The 18,504-nt window shown below is 43.6% G+C and overlaps 2 long non-coding RNA genes across 2 annotated transcripts in view; both read left to right on the top strand.

Moving 5' to 3' along the window:
- The first annotated feature begins 331 nt into the window (after nucleotides 1-331).
- On the top strand, nucleotides 332-15,095 carry LOC135365640 (uncharacterized). The gene is made up of 3 exons (XR_010413832.1): nucleotides 332-10,111; nucleotides 11,351-11,464; nucleotides 13,323-15,095. It is a non-coding gene; the product is annotated as an uncharacterized LOC135365640 (long non-coding RNA).
- Nucleotides 15,096-15,601: 506 nt separating this feature from the next.
- The window catches only part of LOC123836789 (uncharacterized), a 131,647-nt gene continuing 128,744 nt past the window's right edge, over nucleotides 15,602-18,504 (top strand). The window contains exon 1 of the long non-coding RNA XR_010413831.1: nucleotides 15,602-17,849. This is a non-coding gene — a long non-coding RNA (uncharacterized LOC123836789). The remainder of the gene's footprint in view (nucleotides 17,850-18,504) is intronic.

The raw sequence follows: 18,504 nt of genomic DNA, 5'->3' as shown, positions 1-18,504 counted from the left end.
TTTCTGTCTGTCCCCTCTGACATCCACAATATCAGTTTCAAGCAAAGGCTTGTTTTCTGAGTAGTTGTGGTTTGGTCAGCAGCTCAGTTAGGGCTTCATGCTTGTCTCTTCCCATCCAGTGGGAGGGAGGTCTGGTGTCCTGTGGTTCTCTGAAGTCAACCACAACGGATGGGGAGGCAAGGGAGAAAGGTAGGTGAGGCATGAATGCTACTCCTTAGCAGAAGGTACAGATCCGATCCAATAGCCAGGCTTCCTCTTCAAAGGGTGGGTCAAGGATTGAGCAGAGATGGTTAAAACCCGATCTCATGGGGCTGGGGTTCAGAGCCAAGAATGCCGTCATTTTGGTTAGGAGAGCCCGTGTGCCGGGGGAGGAATCTTGTTTCTGAAGGTGCTGGGGAAAGAATGAAGTGGGACATAGGAAGTTTTAAATCTCAGTTTCAGAACCCTGAGGATGCCAAGAATGGATGAGAAAACCGACTTCATGTGGAGCGGATGGGCCATCTCCTCGGAACTCTTCAGATCTCGCTGCCTTTCTCTGGAGTGCGGTTTGGAGCTGGGGCTGTGGGTACTGATGGGGCTTATGTGGCTTCAGCTGCAGAAGGTAGGGAGTGGGTGACACAGAGCAGGAAATACGTGGTGTATTCTGGCCCAAATATTCTGATTGAGTTAAGAGGCAGAGAAGAAATCCAGCCAATAGAACACATTGAATCTCATATGATATGCAGCAGGATGTTGAAATGGAGCTTTTAAAAATGTCAGTTTCAGCAGAGGCCCCCAAAGCCAAAAATAAAGACGCTATTTCTGGTTAAGGTCACATTCACGGGTATCCGGAGGTAAGGCTTCAATGTAACTTTTTGGGGTACACAATTCAACCCACAAGAGGGGTCTCCAAGAGGACCTTTGGAGACCTCAGTATGTGTCCCCTGGAGAGTCAGGGCACGTGAGTAAGGATCTAGTTCTTTATAAGAGAAGTGTAAAGGGGAGAGGACGTGGCTGTTGCTGCCAGTCGGGGAGCAGGGAGGAGGGCGCTGACTGATTTGGCGGTTCCTAAGTCAATGGCGGGGCCAACATGTGGGTTTGTAGGAACGAGAAGTGGAATGCACTCAAAGGAAGCTGGCCTGGGGTCTTCTTAAAAGGCTCCCTCCCCAGGTGGGTCCTGGAGATGTGACCTCCAAGAGAGATTGATCCACCGAAAAGGGCTGGAAAGTGTAGCCAGGACTTCTCTGCCCAGACCCACACTGGGAATATTTCTACATGTAACCGTCTATACCTTCATTAAGCTAAACATGCATCCTGACTGATGTCTCCAATTCTAATATATCACCATGTGGCTCATTCTGACGTTCTTGCTCACCTATAAATTCCTTCTCCATCAGTGCCTGCTCGACCTTCAGCTAGTCGTTACTTAATTATTTAATTGCAGTATACAGGATAGCAGCATTGCAGCTATTGAGCTGTTCACCCAAGGGAAGTAATTTTATCAACTAGAGAATGGTGCTTGTATGCAGTTCCTCTCTACCTTTTATTTCCCAGGCTCCATCCACTTCCAAAGTTACTTAGCGCAGCACCTTTCCCCAACACCCCTCAGTGAGATTGTGTCATACATTTGTCATCCAGCGAGATCCTTTGTCGTAGTCTACCTTCCTTCCTGGGATTTTTTTGACTTCCTAAATGAATTTTTTGAAATGTGCATGCATTAAGTCTCAGTCTTTGTGCTGTAATGTGTTTTGGACTTTAACAATTGCACAGTGTCATATAGCCACCATGATAGTATCATGCCGAATAGTCTCACCATCCTAAAATCCCCTGTACTCCACCTTTTCGAACCCACCTCTCCGCCCGAACCCTCGGTAACCACTAATCTTTGAATTGTCTCTACATATTTGCCTTTTCCAGAATGTCATATAATGGGAATCATATAGTATGTAGCCTTTCCAGCCTGGTTTCTTTCACTTGGCCATATGCATTTACATTTCTTTTATGTCATTTTGTGGCTCGATAGCTCATTTCTTTTCACGGCTGAATAATATTCTATCATACGGATATGCCGAAGTTTGTTTATCCATTCGTGTTTTGAAACACATCTTGGTTGCATAGAACTTCTATAAACATTCATTTACAGGCTTTTGTCTGGACACACATTTTCAAATCAGTTAGGTGAGTAGCTAGGAGTGTGATTGCTGGATCCTGTCGTGAGACTATGTTTAGCTTTGTCAGAAACTGTCAAATTGTCTTCCAAAGTCACTGCTCCATTTTGCCTGCCCACCAACAATGAATGGGAATTGCTGTTGCTCCACATCCTCACCAGCACTTGGCGTTGTCTGTGTATTGGATTTTGACCAATTTTTCTTTTTTTTTTTTTTAGAGAGGGAGTGAGAGAGTGTGGAGGAGGGGCAGAGAAAGAGGGGAAGAGAGAATCTTAAGCAGGCTCCATGCCCATCACGGAGCCTGACACGGGGCTCAATCTCACGACCCTGAGATCATGACCTGAACACAAATCAAGAGTCAGACGTTGAACCGAGTAAGCCACCCAGGTGCCCCAGATTTTGACCATTTTATTAAATGTGTAGTGATATCTCATTATGATATTGTTTTAATTTTCAATTCCCTAATTACCAGCGATATTGAGCATCTTTTCCTATGCTATCACCGCATCAGGAATGAAAAACATCAGTGTAGACAGAACGAATTACCTCTGGACTGAATAGGTCATTTTTTCTTTAACTAGAATATGCTCATCTGGAATGTTCCATCTGTACGTCTACTTTAGTGAAGTGTCTGTTCAGATCTTTTGCACGTTTTCCAATTGGATTGTTTGCTTTGTTGAGTTTAAAATTTCTTTATACATTTTGGGTTCAAGTTCTTTATCAGATAATGTGTTTTGCAAATATTTTCTCCCAGCCTGTGGCTGGTCTTCTCATTCTTTGAACAGTGTCTTTCCTAGAGCAAATGTTTTTAAATTTCAACAAAATCTAACTTAACTTATTTTTATTTCATGGATTGTGCTTTTGGTATTGTATCGGAAGAATCTTTGCCAAATCAAAGGTCACATACATTTTATTCTGTATTTTCTCCTATAAGTTTTGTAGTTTTGCATCTTACATTTAGGTCTAGGACCTATTTTGAGTTAATTTTTGTGAAAAACTAAATAAATAAATATATTTTAAGAATTTAATTGTAAATAATCACTTGTTACATTTATCCATATTTGTACTACATGTGACTAATCAGGGTTAATCTGTGACCTTTTTCTCCATTACTCAGGTCACTCAAGAGTTTACAGCATGCATGTGCTTTGTTACTATCAGCGTGCACTCTAAAGCGGTTGCATTTTCCTTCTTATCTACTGCAAACTGTGTTCTTTCTCATTACCTCAGCTGGGGTGGACGTTCTTTCAGCACAATTGCACTTCTTAAATTAAAATCAATTCCCTTAGTCAATATCTCATTAGTTGGGATCCTTTAGTGATAACTCTAGAGTTAGAGAACTGTTGGGAAGGATTTATATGCTTTGAAATAGACATGTTCAGGTCATGAACATGGAACGAATGCATTCAGGTCAGAAGTAAGTTCTTCTGTCTGCACTGATATTTTTCTCTCCTGATAACAGGGTTCTCTGCCCAGCTCCCTTCTTAACCTGGGAATCTGCATCCACCTGGCTCTTGGCTGTAGGCTGACCCTGTCACAGGCTTTTGGACAGTCCTGTGTCTAATGAGGAAGATACAGAAGGTCAGAAGCCCATGAGTTATCTAGTTATTCTTGCTGCTGGTTGTCTTGCAGTCTTGAGGTTGGATTGTCCATCTGAATTCTGACAATTTCCTGCATGGTCACTGCTTAGATACTAGATGTTTTAGATTCAACTTAGACCTTTGGCTAGAGTAGTCATGTCTTCCCTTCTTAATTCTTGGTGGCTTCATCTTTTAGTTTCAAACCTGCATATGCCTTTGTGACTTCCAGAAGTAATTAAAATTAGACAGTGCTTATGCCTAGAACCTCAGCCTTCATCTTGTGTGGATTCTGATTCTAGTTCTCTCCTGTTCAGCCCATCCAGCTCCATCTGAACCTGATGGGCCATCTCTTTCCCTCCCTTCCTCTCTTTCTCTCCCCCCACCTCTCTCCAACCTCTGGTAGACCCTCCTCAACTCCCACCGTCCCCTGTGTGGGCACAGTCCAAGGTGTCACTTCTTCCCAGGGGCCACACGTGTCTTTTCTATATTCATGCAAGAGCCCACACTGACTTGGCTCACACTGACTTGACACCATCTCTCTCAACCCCTTCTCTGCCTTCCTCGCTCAGCTGGGGCTCCATGTTCTCTGCCTGCCCTCCACACTCAACTCTAGCACAGTTTCCCAAGCCTGTCGGTCATGCTCCATCTGTCCTCCTGGTCTTTGCCCAGAGGTCTCTCCAACTCTCCAAACCAGGTAGTGTTTGCTCCTCAAGGACTGGGCGAGCATCAGCTCTTTCTGGAAGTCACTGTGCATCCCTTGCCCTCTCCGTCCTGTGCTTCACGGCTGCTTCTTGTTCATCCACCTCCTTATGTTACTTGATTAACTGAACCAATATATAAATAAATGAATACATTTGCTACTTTATCAATTTGCCAACTTAGAGGCCTAGGAGTTTTTGCTTTACTGAGTATTCAAGGATTATGAAATTCCCTTGTGGGCTAAATCTCTCCGGCACACCAGGAAGCAGCGCATGGAAAGAAAAGGAGACTGGGTGAAGAATGGAGGTTAGTGAAGGCACAGGGAACGTGGGCACAGGACAAGGGATGAGGGTCTGTGCCCTGTCCGGGGCTGCCTGGAGGAGGGAGGTGCCTGGGACTGGTGTGAGGAACCGGTCATTTTAGTGCTGGTCACGAGTTGGTTCTATCTTCCCTGGACAGGCGGATTTCTCTGGTGACAGAGGGTAGACCCTACTGCAGTCACAGCTAATGCATGCATTCTCAGTGGTGGGGGATGGGAGGGGGAGGATATCACAAATACTGTTCTTGGGAGGCAAAAAACCCCATCTTAGATATTGCAGTGGTCTGTGGCCTTCCAAACAGCCTCAATCCACAGTATATCAGTGTATCTGTGGCATTAAAATTTTATGCAAGGGGGTGATTAGGACACAAATGCCTAATATGGCTTCTGGGGAGGAGGATAAGAAGGTTGGGAAAAATGGGGCTGACAGACAGTTTTCAAGCCAAGGAAGAGACTCTGGCCAGCGTCCTGGAGAATGGTGACGTTTCTGCACAGCCCAAAGCTGCCCAGCCGAGGGGTGAGTGGGGCTGAGTTCAGCCACTCTGTGGGGTGGCCCTGAGTCTTGTCCACCCACAGGGGGGCTCTCATATTTGCACCAGGCAAGCTGTATACTCCTGGAGGCCCTCGATCTGGCAGTCCTGCCTGCTCACGCTTGAGCCTGAGCTGGCAGTGTCCGGAGGTTCAGACTAAAATAAGAACTGCAGGTGCTTCTGGGTGGCTCAGTCGTTGAGCGTCTGCCTTCGGCTCAGGTCATGATCCCAGGGTCCTGGGATCGAGCCCCGCATCGGGCTCCCTGCTCCGCGGGAAGCCTGCTTCTCCCTCTCCCACTCCCCCTGCTTGCGTTCCCTCTTTCGCTGTGTCTCTCTCTGTCAAATAAATAAATAAAATCTTAAAAAAAAAAAAAGAATTGAATTACTGGCAGGTCAGCTGAGTGGGGATTTGACTGACAGAGAGCTCGGCGCCATTGCTAGGGTGAAGCAGGAATGCGGGTCATTTTAAGGACAGGTGAGTCCTTCTACAGCCGGAGACATGTTGGTTCTGCTCCCCAGGTGGAAAGTGCCCCGGAGCAAGGTGGGGGTGTGGGAGTGGAGCAACAGCCCTGGAAACGCCAGCCACCCCTGGGCTTCTGTGATGTGGGGCTGCTCTATCAGCTGAAAGTCAAGGCCAGCGCATGAACCCTTCTATTACTGGGAACCGGTGATACTATCCTAAATCAAAACCCTTTGGTTTGCCTTTTAGAATCCTCTCACCCTGCAAGTCCCAAAGGAAACCCAAACAGAGAAAAAGAACTGCAGAAAAATGGGAAAATTGCCAGCTTATTTTTCCTCCTCCTTTCCTTTGACTCGGTTGGGCTGTGGTAATGGATACATAGGTAACGAGTCTGTTTGTATATACACTTTTATTGATAGACTATCAATCAGTAAGTGTCAAACAGACCCTGAAAGACAAGGCAGTGCTGGGTTCACACGGATAGTTGTCATTCTGTGTCATGAATTACAGGATGATGCAAGCGTCGCCGCCCCCCCCTTGAAATAGGGGGCTGTCTCGGGCTGGTTGGCTCCAGGGGCCAGGGCAGGGCACGGGTGAGGTCAGGGCTGTGGGCTCTGCTCCATCCCACACCCACATCAAGCCACGCCAAGGGCTATCTGGTGACACGTGTGGGTAGGCTGGCACCAGCCCACCTCGCTGACTCGGGAACATCTCCAACCCTCGGCTGCAATGCGGGTGGGTCAGGGAGGTAATTTTCACATGAGACCGGCATGCTCCATACCACAGACTCATAGAGCTTCTTTGCTGTTTTCTACAAATGGAAAAGTTAGATTGTTTATTTTTCTGTGGGAAGGCTGTTTAGTTCTGCGGGTGAGGATGAAGACTGTCTCCCCGAGACTCACCAGATCAGACATGCTGCCAAGTCTGTTGTTAACATCTTTTTTTTTCTTTTAAGACTTATTTATTTATTTGAGAGAGAGAGAATGCGAGTGGGGTGGGGAAGGGCAGTGGGGGAGAATCTTCAAGCAGACCTCCTGCTGAGCGTGGATTTCCCCATGCGGGGCTCGATTCCCCGCCCCATGAGATCATGACCTGAGTTGGACGCTCAACCGACTGAGCCCGTTGTGAACATCTTGTGCTCAGTCTGACCATCGTCTGATGGGGCCGAGCCAGCATGGTGGCCAGTGAGGAACTCGGAGTGAGCAGGCCCAGGCAGGCAGAGGGGCAGAGCGTGGCAGGAAGGGAGGAACACGTGGTGTCCAGCTTCCAAAGAGGTGATGCGGCGGAGCAAGCTGCAGCCGTTGGAACAATGACAAAGTGGGTTTGTGCTATCCTCCTCTCCTGCGCGACCCCATGCGGGCCCCCTCTCCTTCCTTAGCACGGTGGCACGAGAGGTTGCCTGTAATTTGGAGCTTGGGCAGACAGTCTAGATCTTTCAGGGAACACAGATGGGGCAAACTTCCCGGACTGCCATCACTGCCCCCTCCCCAATAAAACTACTGGCTGTAAGATAAAAACATTTTCAATTTTATTAGATAGTATGTGCCAACTTGCTCTCCAAAGCTGTCCTTGCCTACTCTTGATACTTTTACATCTGAATTTTTTGCTAGTCTTTTATGGGTGAAAAGTGCTATCTCTGCCTTGATTTGGAGGGTTTTTTTTTTTAAGATTTTATTTACTTATTTGAGAGAGTGAGAGAGAGCACAAATAGGGGGAGCGGCAGGCAGAGGGAGAAGCAGACTCCCTGCTGAGCAGGGAGCCCGATGTGAGGCTCGATCGCAGGACCTTGGCATCATGACCTGAGCCGAAGGCAGACATTAACCCGCTGAGCCACCCAGGCACCCCGATTTAGACTTTTCTAATTACCAGTGGAGTTGAGCTTTTTCTCCCATTGAACTTTTTTCCAATTAGTGTACTGGCTGTTTGCATTCCTTCCTCTGAGAACTATATAGTCATCACCTTTGCATGTTATTATTGGGTGTTTGCTGTTTTCTTATTGATTTGTAAGTTGTAAAAAAGTATATATTTGGATACGAATTCTTAGTTTGTTCTATGTAGGGCAAAGACTTTCTCCAGTCCGTGACTTCTCTCTTAATTCTGTTTATGTCATCTTTTGAAAAATTGGAAGTTTTGCATTTGACAGAGTCAAACATTCTCCCTTATCACTCATGCTTTTGGTGTCACGGTTAAGAGAAACTTACTACACTGAAGTCACAAATATAGTCTTATACTTTTTACTAATAATTTTAAGATATTTTTCTTCTTTCCCATTTGGATCTTTGATCAATCTGATGCTGATTTGGGGGGTATGAGTCTAATTTAACTTTTCTTTTTTTTATTGAAGTATAATTAACATAGAGTGTTAATGTCAGGTGTACGGTCCAGTGATCCAACCATTCTTTGCATGACTCAGTGCTCATCACAATAAGTGTACTGCTTTAACTTTTCAATACGAAAAGTCAACTGCCCTAATACTATTTATAGGATGGCTCATCAGTTCTCCACCGGTTGGTACTGCCATCCTATCATATCCCAAGTTACCACATATATACAGGTCAATTTCTGGGCTCTCTTTGTGATTCAATGAATTTTTTTTTTATCAATTCTTTTGATAAACTTTTAAAAACCATTTTATTGAGGTATAATTAATATACAATATGCTGAATGTATTTAGTTTTTAATTTCATGGGCTCTCTGTATTTATATATTCTAGTTTTTGTTCATTGATTTAATATTTATTTATTTTTATTTTAGTATAGTGAACACAAAATGTGACATTAGTTCCAGGTGTATGACACAGTGATTCAACATGTTTATACATTACGTCATGCTCACCACAAGTGTCGATAGCTACCATCTGTCCCCATGCATTGGTGTTACAATATCATTAACTATATCCCCCATGTTGTGTCTTCTATTCCTGTGACTTTTTCATTCCATAACTGGGAGCCTGTATCTTCCACTCCAATTCACCCATTTTGCCCCTCCCCTCACTCACCTCTCCTCTGGCGACCACTGGTTTGTTCTCCGTATTTATAGGTTTTAGCTTCTTGACCTGAATATTTATCTCATTAATTTGTGCATTTTTTTAAAAATATGCTTCCTGTTTTAGCTACATCCAATAAATGTTGATGGGTAGTTCTTTCGTTGTTCATTCTAAGTACTTGGGAACTTTCATGTGAGTTTTTCCTTTACCAAGAATTTTTAAAGATATCTGCTCTCTAATTCCAAGGATATTTTTATTTTTTAATTAAAAAATGTATTGCTTCCAATTGTATTGCATTATGATCACAGAACCTGGTTTTCATGGTACAAATATTTTGGAGTGTGTCGAGAATTGCTTTGTTTTCATAAAATATTATATATTATCTGTTTACTGGGATGTATATCAAGCTGTTTGATTGCATTGCTTGAATCATTTGTGCTCTTATTATGCTTGATGTAACAGTTTCTGATGGCAATATGTTTAAAAAAAAACCTCATTATGATTGTGGATTTGTCAATTTCTCTTTCTAATTCTGGTAATTTTTGGCATATATATTTGGAGGGAATTTTTTATTGTTATGTTAATCACCATACATTACATCATTAGTTTTTGATGTAGTGTTCCATGATTCATTGTTTGTGCATAACACCCAGTGCTCCATGCAGAACGTGTCCTCTTTAATACCCATCACCAGGCTAACCCATCCTCCCACCCCCTCCCCTCTAGAACCCTCAGTTTGTTTTTCAGATCCATCGTCTCTCATGGTTCGTCTCCCCTGAAGGGAATTTTGTTAGGTGAAGCAAATTAATGATTTTTATATCTTATTCGTTATTTTTCCCTTTAATTATTAAGTAATGTCTGTATCTTCATTAATATATTTTTCTTTAATTTTATTTGACTAAATACTACTAAACTGGCTTTATTTTCAACTTTTTATTTTATTTATTTATTTATTTATTTTTTAATATTAAGAAGGATTTCTTTTTTTTTTTTAAAGATTTTTATTTTTATTTTTATTTATTTGAGAGAGAGAGAATGAGAGAGAGAGAACACCTGAGAGGGGATAGGGTCAGAGGACGAAGCAGACTCCCTGCCGAGCAGGAAGCCCGATGCGGGACTCGATCCAGGGACTCCAGGATCATGACCTGAGCCGAAGGCAGTCGCTTAACCACCTGAGCCACCCAGGCGCCCCGAATTTCAACTTTTTAAAAAGATTTTATTTATTTGTCAGAGAAAGAGAGTGAGTGAGAGAGCACAAGCAGGGGGAGCAGCAGGCAGAGGGAGAAGCAGGCTCCCCGCTGAGTGAGGAGCCCAACGCAGGACTCAATCCCAGAACCCTAGGATCATGACAAGAACCGAAGGCAGATGCTCAACTGACTGAGTCACCAAGGTGTCCTTATTTTCAACTTTTTAATGTCACTTTCTTTCTTTCTTTTTTTAAAAAGTAGGCTCCACACCTAGCATGGAGCCCAATGCAGGGCTTGAACTCACCACCATGAGTTCAAGACCTGAGCTGAGATCGAGTCAGATGCTCAACTGACTGAGCCACCTAGGCACCCCTTAACATTAAATTTTTTTAAAAGATTTTATTTATTTACTTGATAGAGAGAAAGACAGTGAGAGAGGGAACACAAGCAGGGGGAGTGGGAGAGGGAGAAGCAGGCTTCCTGAGGAGCAGGGAGTCTGACTCGGGGCTCGATCCCAGGACCCTGGGATCATGACCTGAGCTGAAGGCAGACGCTTAATGACTGAGCCATCCAGGCACCCCTAATGTCAAAATTTTAAGTGAAAGACTAGATAGTCAAAAAATAAAGAAATAAATCTGGGAGATTGTCTTTTAATTGGTGAATCAAAGGCATTTATATTTATGGTAGTTACTATATATTTAGACTTCTGTCTATCATTTCATTTTGTAACTACTATGTTTTTCTTTGGTTCTTATTTTTTCTTTACCGTATTTTGTTGAAGTAAAAGATATATATATATATATATATTTTTTTTTCCTTTCTTTCTTCTCTCTCTCTCTTTTAACAGTTTCTATCTTGTTCCTATACTGGTTTGGAAATTATGCATTCTAATTATATATGTATACATACTTCTAATTTTAATATTTCTAACAATATATAAAGTTAATAAATATCTCTTTCCTACTCTTGAAAAGACAGTGACTTTAGAACACTTGACTTCTCTTTAAATTCACTTGCCATCTGGGGCTCTTGGCTGGCTCAGTTGGTAGAGCCTGTGACTCTTGATCTCAGGGTCATGAGTTTGAGCCCCAAGTTGGGCATGGAAAGTCCCACCTTTGTCATCTCAAAATGAGTTGTTATCTTTATTTTTGAGATGGAGGGTTCTTTTTAGATTCTTCAAGTCTTTCGTTGTTGTTTGTGTGAGGTCATCATTGCTTCAAGCGCTCTTCTCCTTTCTGGGCTAAATGTTTTTCTTGCTGAAGTAAGAGCTGTGGTTACTCTCGGTGGGCCAGGCTCTGCTCTAAGTGTGGTCATGGTCATGGTCACGGTCAGCACTGGCTCTCCATCCCCACAGTAGCTCCAGGTGCTAGGTGCTTGCCGAAGGGCATCTGCCTGTACCTCTATTTCCCCATTTACAACCTGAGCTCTGTCTCTTTGTGCAGGTTCCTTCCTTGTTTTTCTTCTAATGTCCAGGTTCCTGTGGGTTCAAAGCAGGAAGCATGAGGGAGAGGGATCTCCAGCAGAAACCCAAGCATTATTCTCAGAGAGAACTTTGGGTAAGCAACCAGACATCAGTGGCTTTGTTGTATGCAGGGAAAGTTCTGTGGAAGAGCTACAGTCTTGGGAGTTAGTTCTTCCTTTTTTTATTTAGCTATGTGAGCTCAGTTATAATGGAAATAAGTGAGAGTATTGTGGGATTTAAGACTGGAATCAGTGGTTCCCACATCAATTCATACAGTTTTTCTGGGTGGTTTTTAGGAATAAGCACAATATTTAATCAGAGGATATTAGTTCTGGTCCTCATCACCCACAAATGAAATGTGGTTATTCAGTTTACTGGTAAGTACTGTCAGAAAACAAAATTCAACTGAGTAAAATTTAGAGATCTTATCAGCTTTAGTCAGCAATTCATGGATAAGGCAGCATCTAATCTAGCAGATGGGAGCTCTGAAGAGCTGTACAAGGCAAGAGATTCTATAGACAGAAGGGAGTAGGAACAAGGAGGTGGTACTAGGCAAAAAGCAGATTGGTTATTGTGAGGTTACTTTCCTTTAGGGGATGGAAGGGTGATCAGGCAGATTACCTAACTAATGCCAATCCAGCGATTCCTGATGACTAGTTTAAGAGTCCATTTCTACGAGAGCTGAAACTGTCATTAACGCCCATGTTGGTGATGTGGGAGTTAGCATGTGGAGTTAGTGACTCCAATTTGGGCCCTGTTGTCTTTAACAGTACTTCTGAATACTATTATTAAATACAGGAGATGTAGATCCTGGAATACACTCATATCCCAGTGCCACCTTGAGGAAAGAATTTGAATTGAGAGGCAAGCTACGTGTATTTATGTCCATCTTAGTCACCTACATATCATTTTTGCCTTTCACATGTATTTCTTCTTCTGTAAAGTAAGGGCACCCACAGCATAGTTATGTGAAGATTTCTCACGACCAGAGTCACTAACTCGTAAGAATTTTAAGGAAGGCTTGCTACCATTTTTAATGAAGACTGTACTGTAGGCAAAATGCAAACTTACTGATTAAGAGTGAACACAGTTTTTGCTTTACAGCACAGAAAGCCATTGAAAAATAAAAACAACTGGTCATCTCAGTTGCTGAGCTGCCTTTAACACCAGAATATTTCCCACTCTGTACGTGAGTCTGGCTCACAGCTATCTACCATGTCCTCCTAACCTTGGACTTCCCTTTCCCGGTAAGCATATTGCTTGCCTTCTAAAGTGAGATGTGAATTTTCTCGCCATTTAGAGATAGTGACAATAAAAGTCACCACCAGGTATTGAGCTCTGTCTTTCAATCAGCAAAATATACTACGATGGCACTGAAAATTTGCATCCTCCTCCAAGCGCTTGCCCCCCTCCAAATTCATATGTTGAAGCCCTAACCTCCAACATAGTCGTATCTGGAGGTGAGGACTTTGGGGGGTGATTAGGTTTAGATGAGGTCATGAGAGTGCAGCCCCCAGGGATGGGATTAGGGCCCTTATATGGAGAGGATGAGACCATGAGACCAGAGCTTGCTCTAGTTCCTCGCCCCATGTGGGCACACAGTGGGAAGGTGGCTGCGAACCAGGAAGAGGACTCTCACCAGGAGCTGAGTCTGTGGGCCCCTTGATCTTGGGCTTCCAGAGTCCAGAACTGTGAGAAATAAAGTTCTATGTCTACACAGTCCATGGTATTTTGTTGTAGCAGCCCCAGCTGACTAAGACATACACACAAGGTGATAACTATTTCAGCACTGCAGCTCAGATTGGCATAGTGAAGGCCTGTCTCCTAGTCCATTATTTTTAACATCAGGCTTCATTAAATCTGTCAAAAAATGTAAAGAACTTACTTGGGTGATCTGAGAGCCAGGAAGTAGGAATACGAAGATGAACATTAAACCATTTCTGCCTTTGTAGGGCTCACTGTCTAGCCAGAGGAAAGCCATGGGGAACCCTTATCGTGACATGGTGTGATAAGAAGGGTGATGGAAGTGTGTACTGAGCACTGTGGAAAGGAAGACATTAATTTATAGGGTGGAGAACGTGGAGAGGAAATGGGGACAGCTTTGCAGAAGAGCAGACATTTGCACTTGGCCTTGAAGGATGACTGAATTCTGATACCCAAAAACTGACTTCTGGATAAAATGTGGTGGATTGACCTGTGCGTCCTCTGGAATCCCCATTCAAACAACCATATAGTGATTTAAAATTTGTTTTTAAATTATAAATGATAAATCGAGGGTAGAGATAAACGGGATCTATTCTGGAGGCCAAATAACATCTGAATGAATGAGAATTGACCAAACCGAGCAGGTACACCGGGAAGAGAAGGAGGCAGGGAGGGAGGAGGGGAGGAGGCTCCTGCTCTGGGCTGCAGCCCCCAGAACGGCTCAGTATCTGGAGCTACAGGAATCCCTGAAGATGCAGGTGCAGCTGGGATGGGAGGACAGGTGGAAGGTCTGCAGGAGAAGTGGTTAGGATTCCTCCCCATCCCATCCCATTAGGCAACTACTCCTCCTCTGCCCTAGCAAAAGGCCATATGGTTACTCCGTGAGGACATCCCGACTACCCGTGCTCTGGACTCAGGGGCGCCAGGCACAGTTAAGGCTGGAGGCTACAAGGCCTGGGTCAGTTAAGGCAGTTAAGGCTGCTGGATAGTGAGATGCCCTAGCACCTTCCCCAGTCCTGTTCAGGATGCTGGCAGCCACGCTCACATACCCCAAGCAGAATATTAGAGTTCTCTTCTGGGGAAACTGAGCAGCCCAAGAGAAAAGGCCTTCTGATACTAATAACCGTGTGTGTCCAGTGAAAACTACATCCCAACTTCCTTGCCATGAAGCCCCTTGTCCACAAGTCCTGCCATGCACACAGAAATTTCAACCACTTTATCTGAAATTTACTCTTTAAATATGAATGAGCAGATGAAGATCATGAGACTTAGGGGAAAGTTTCCAACATTAAAGACAGCTTCATAACAAACAAATGACAAAGACAAATAGAAAAAGGAATTTGGAGGAAATAAATACTTTGAGAAGCAGTAAAACCTGCCCCCTCCCCTCCTCCCCTGCCCCCAACAGATAACTTTGAAAAGACTAGAGAAGACACAGGCAGAGGTTCTTGCAGAGGATATTCCTTTTCAAATAAAAGGCAAAGTCTTACTAGGAAAGATATCTTTGTCCTTCCCTATTCTTTTTCTCCTGGAATGTGGACACAATACCTGGAGGTAAGAACCGCCATCTTGTGACGATGTGGATGGATGCCATAAGCAAGGATGGTGGAATAGAAAGGTGGAAAGAGCCTGGTTTCTGAAGACCCTGTTGAGACTCATGCCTGCCTTAAAATGTCTGTGTGGACTTCTTTTTATATGAAATAAACTCCTTGCTTGGTTAAGTCACTCTAGAAAGGTTTTCTATTACTTGCAAATGAACATAATCTTAACCCATTTAACAAATGTTGTTAAAAAATATAGAAAAGACACAGTTAAAAGAGTTGAAAGTAGGGACACCTGGATTAAGCATCTGTCTTCGGCTCAGGTCATGATTCCAGGGTCCTGGGATTGAGTCCTACATCAGGCTCCTTGCTCAGCGGGGAGTCTGCTTCTCCCTCTGCCTGCCGCTCCCCCTGCTTGTGCTCTCTTTCTCTCTCTGACAAATAAATACATTAAAAAAAAAAATAAGGAGGGTGCCTGGGTGGCTCAGTCATTAAGCATCTGCCTTCAGCTGAGGTCATGATCCCAGGGTCCTGGGATCAAGTCCCACATCGGACTCCCTGCTCCGCGGGAAGCCCCCTTCTCCCTCTCCCACTCCCCCTGCTTGTGTTCCTTCTCTTGCTGTCTCTCTCTCTGTTGAAAAATAAATAAAATCTTTAAAAAAAAAGGAAAAAAAAGAGTTGAAAGTAGTTAAGACTTGGGGGTTGGGAAAAATGAGGCAGGGAATGACTGTCTTTCTTTACTATAAGATTTATAGAACTATTTTTTTTAATTACATGTATAATTTTGAGAAAAATACCTATCAACTAAAAGTGGGAGAGAAAAATTGGTGGGGGGATGGGTCAAGCATTCTGGGCTAATGGCATGAACACAGGTGTGAGCAGGAGCCCACCGGAGGGGGGACATGGTGGGGGAGGAGCAAGAGATGAGAATAGGAGGAGGGAAGCTGGAGACAGATTGTGGGAAGCTGGATGTGCCAAGCTATAGAACTTGGACCAAAAAAAAAAAGTCTCCTAAATGTTGATGAGTTCAATCACAGCCCAGCGGCCTGGAAAAGCTAATGTATCTGAGTCATTTCTCTAGAAAGGAACTACCTGTCCTCTTGGGAGACGAGAGGTACAAACAATTCAATGTAATCACTCAATTCTAAGGGGATGACTGGTCCCAGTTTGATGATGTTCATGATTATTTCGGTCTGATCTTTTTCTCCTGGTTTAGAAAAGAGATAGATAGGAATTTGATGATAATTAAACATGAAGAAAAACACTGTGACATTTTACTGTTAAATTTGAGTGCCGAGGAGCAAATGCTATGGGTTCTGCATTATTAGTTGTGTGACATTGAGTTCCTTAACTTCTCTGTGATTCAGTTTCTTCATCTGTAAAGTGTTATTTTATTTTTTAAAAGATTTTATTTATTTACTTGAGAGAGAGAGACAGAGACAGAGACAGAGCATGAGCAACGGGGAGGAGGCAGAGGGAGAGGCAGACTCCGCGCGAGCAGGGAGACTGATGCCGGGCTGGATCCTAGGATCCTGAGATCATGACCTGAGCCAAAGACAGATGCTTAACCGACTGAGCCACCCAGGTGCCCCTGTAAAGTGTTATAATAATACCTACTTGTTAGAGTTTAGGGGATTTGATGAGTTAATGAATGTAAAGTCCTTAGTACAGTGCCTGGAATATAGTAAGTGCTATTTACAAGTTTGCTATCGTTACTGACATTACCAGGATGTCCGGTGGTACGAATACCTAAAAAAGGTCTATTGAGGATCCAAATGATATGGCAAATAACAACATTTTACTATGTAACAGAGGAACGAAAACTGTCTTACTTATCTTGACAAGTAGAAGAAAACATCTGAAAGCAATCAAAGGAGAGTTAATAAAGAACAATTGGGTGAATTAACTGTGAACAATAGTCCAATCAAATGTGCCATTATAAAAACTGGCTTTGGGCAAAAGGTTCCCAGAGGGAAAGGGAGGAAGGGTGAGTATGAAGGTCAGTGGGGAGTAGAAGAGGCTACATGGATAAATCGAGTCTGTTCTTATGGAACATGAGTCAACAGTATGATCTAAATACTGTAGAAGGCAAAACCACATTTGGGCACATAACAGACCTAGACTGAATAGTTCATTATTCCATTTCCTTTGGCTCTTGCTGGGCTCTATTCAGACTTTTTTTGGGTTACATTTCCAAAAATCACATGTTGCAGAATATGGAGGGGAGTGCAGGGATCCTGACCTGGAGTTTGGAAAGCAAGAAGGATAGAGAAAACACCCTGACTAGCTTGATGCTGACAGTTGAGTTGTGGCTCATGTTTGGAAGAGAGAGGCTTCGTTAGTCTGATTAGTCAAGGACAGCAGGATCAGAGATCGCAGTGTGACACTGCTAGGAAGGGGAGTAGACACTGAAACGCAGGAGTAATCTAACCACAAGACCCGATCGGTCAGTGGGACCAGCGGCCACCAGTGGCTAGGAATGATGCTGGGAACATGATGGGTTCAGACAGCTGCCTTTCAGGCCGACTTTGGCATAAACATGAGCTCAAAGTTGCGCTGAGAAAATACTGTGGTCAGCTAAGCCCAGTGAGAGCTGCCTGTCCTCAGGACTTCGGGTGCAGTCTCCACTGATCCCCACACCCAGGACTGCTAGAGGACCACAGAACCTTGTCGACGATTAACACCACACTCAGGAGCGGGTCATTCAGGCACCCTGTGGCCGCCTTATACTGACTGATGGTGATAATTCTATTTCCCATGATTTCTCGAGTGTGCAGTGGAAACCCCTTTTGCTTTTCATCTGTATCATTCTATTTCGTGAGGAAACCGTAGAAGGGTCCCTGATCTTCACAAACTGGGAGGAAACAGGAAAAGTTGGTGTAGGGCTGGAAACGAAATTGATGTGATCTGTGAAAGGGGCTTGTCACACTGGCCAGTGTCCATCCTGAAGTCAGATCAAATGTCACTTCTCAGAGGTGTCTTCCTGGACCTCTCTTACTGCAGTAGACTCTCCCGCTGGGGTCATACCATCAAATCCCACAATGATCTATTTGCTTACTTACTCATCAGCTGCTTCCCTTACTGCATATGAGATCTCTTGAGCTGGGTGATGGTCCTGTGTTTTTAAAAGTTGTGTCACCCAATACCTAGAAGTGTGCCTGGCATTTATTAACTGTTTTTTGTGTTTGTTTGTTTGTTTTTTCCCTTTGGATGAACAAGAGGCAACTCTCTAAGGTAAGATTGTTTTGAATAGCTAACCACTTGCATCCTTTTTATTAGGAAACATGTCTCTCTGAATCTCTGTGAAGTAAGGGTGCCTGTGGGAAAGGTCCAGGATAAACATATATAGGATTATTATTTAGGATTTTCTAGTTTTGGCAGGGTTCATCAAAATGTATGGAAAAGCCTAGATTTTTGCTTTGAGTGGCCAAAGATGTATCTAAAAGATCAAGAACATCTGATGGGATGAAAAGTTGATCAGAACAAAAGGGTAAAGTTAGAGACACAAATGTTCTCCCCTAGAACTCGCAGACTCATAGGGTGATCAGATGCCGGTTTGCCTGGGACCATCCTGGCTGACACCTGCTGTCCTGGCATAATTCTGATAATGCTCCTTTACAACCTCAGAAATTTATTGGTTTTGGTGATCAATTATATGGTCATGTGGTCTGTAAGATTCAGTCCACTCCCTTTCAGCACCCAGTCCTACTGGGGCCACAGTGTACATTGAGCTGAGGATGGAATAGTAAGAAGGGATAGGAAGTTGTAATTCTGGAGTTCATAGATTATGTAGGAGAATCTCAAATATTTCTTGACACTCTTATTTGATTCTCCTAAGGTTCTGCCAGTCAAATGGTCTTTGTGTTTTTAAGTTTTCATGACTTCAGGA

The sequence above is a fragment of the Mirounga angustirostris genome, unplaced genomic scaffold (assembly GCF_029215605.1).
Source record: "Mirounga angustirostris isolate CCGP_5_RB_7025 unplaced genomic scaffold, mMirAng1.0.hap1 SCAF_8, whole genome shotgun sequence".
In the NCBI taxonomy this organism is placed as follows: domain Eukaryota; kingdom Metazoa; phylum Chordata; class Mammalia; order Carnivora; family Phocidae; genus Mirounga; species Mirounga angustirostris.
The sequence above is the reverse complement of the archived record's forward strand: the minus strand, read 5'-3'. Positions and strand labels throughout refer to the sequence as shown.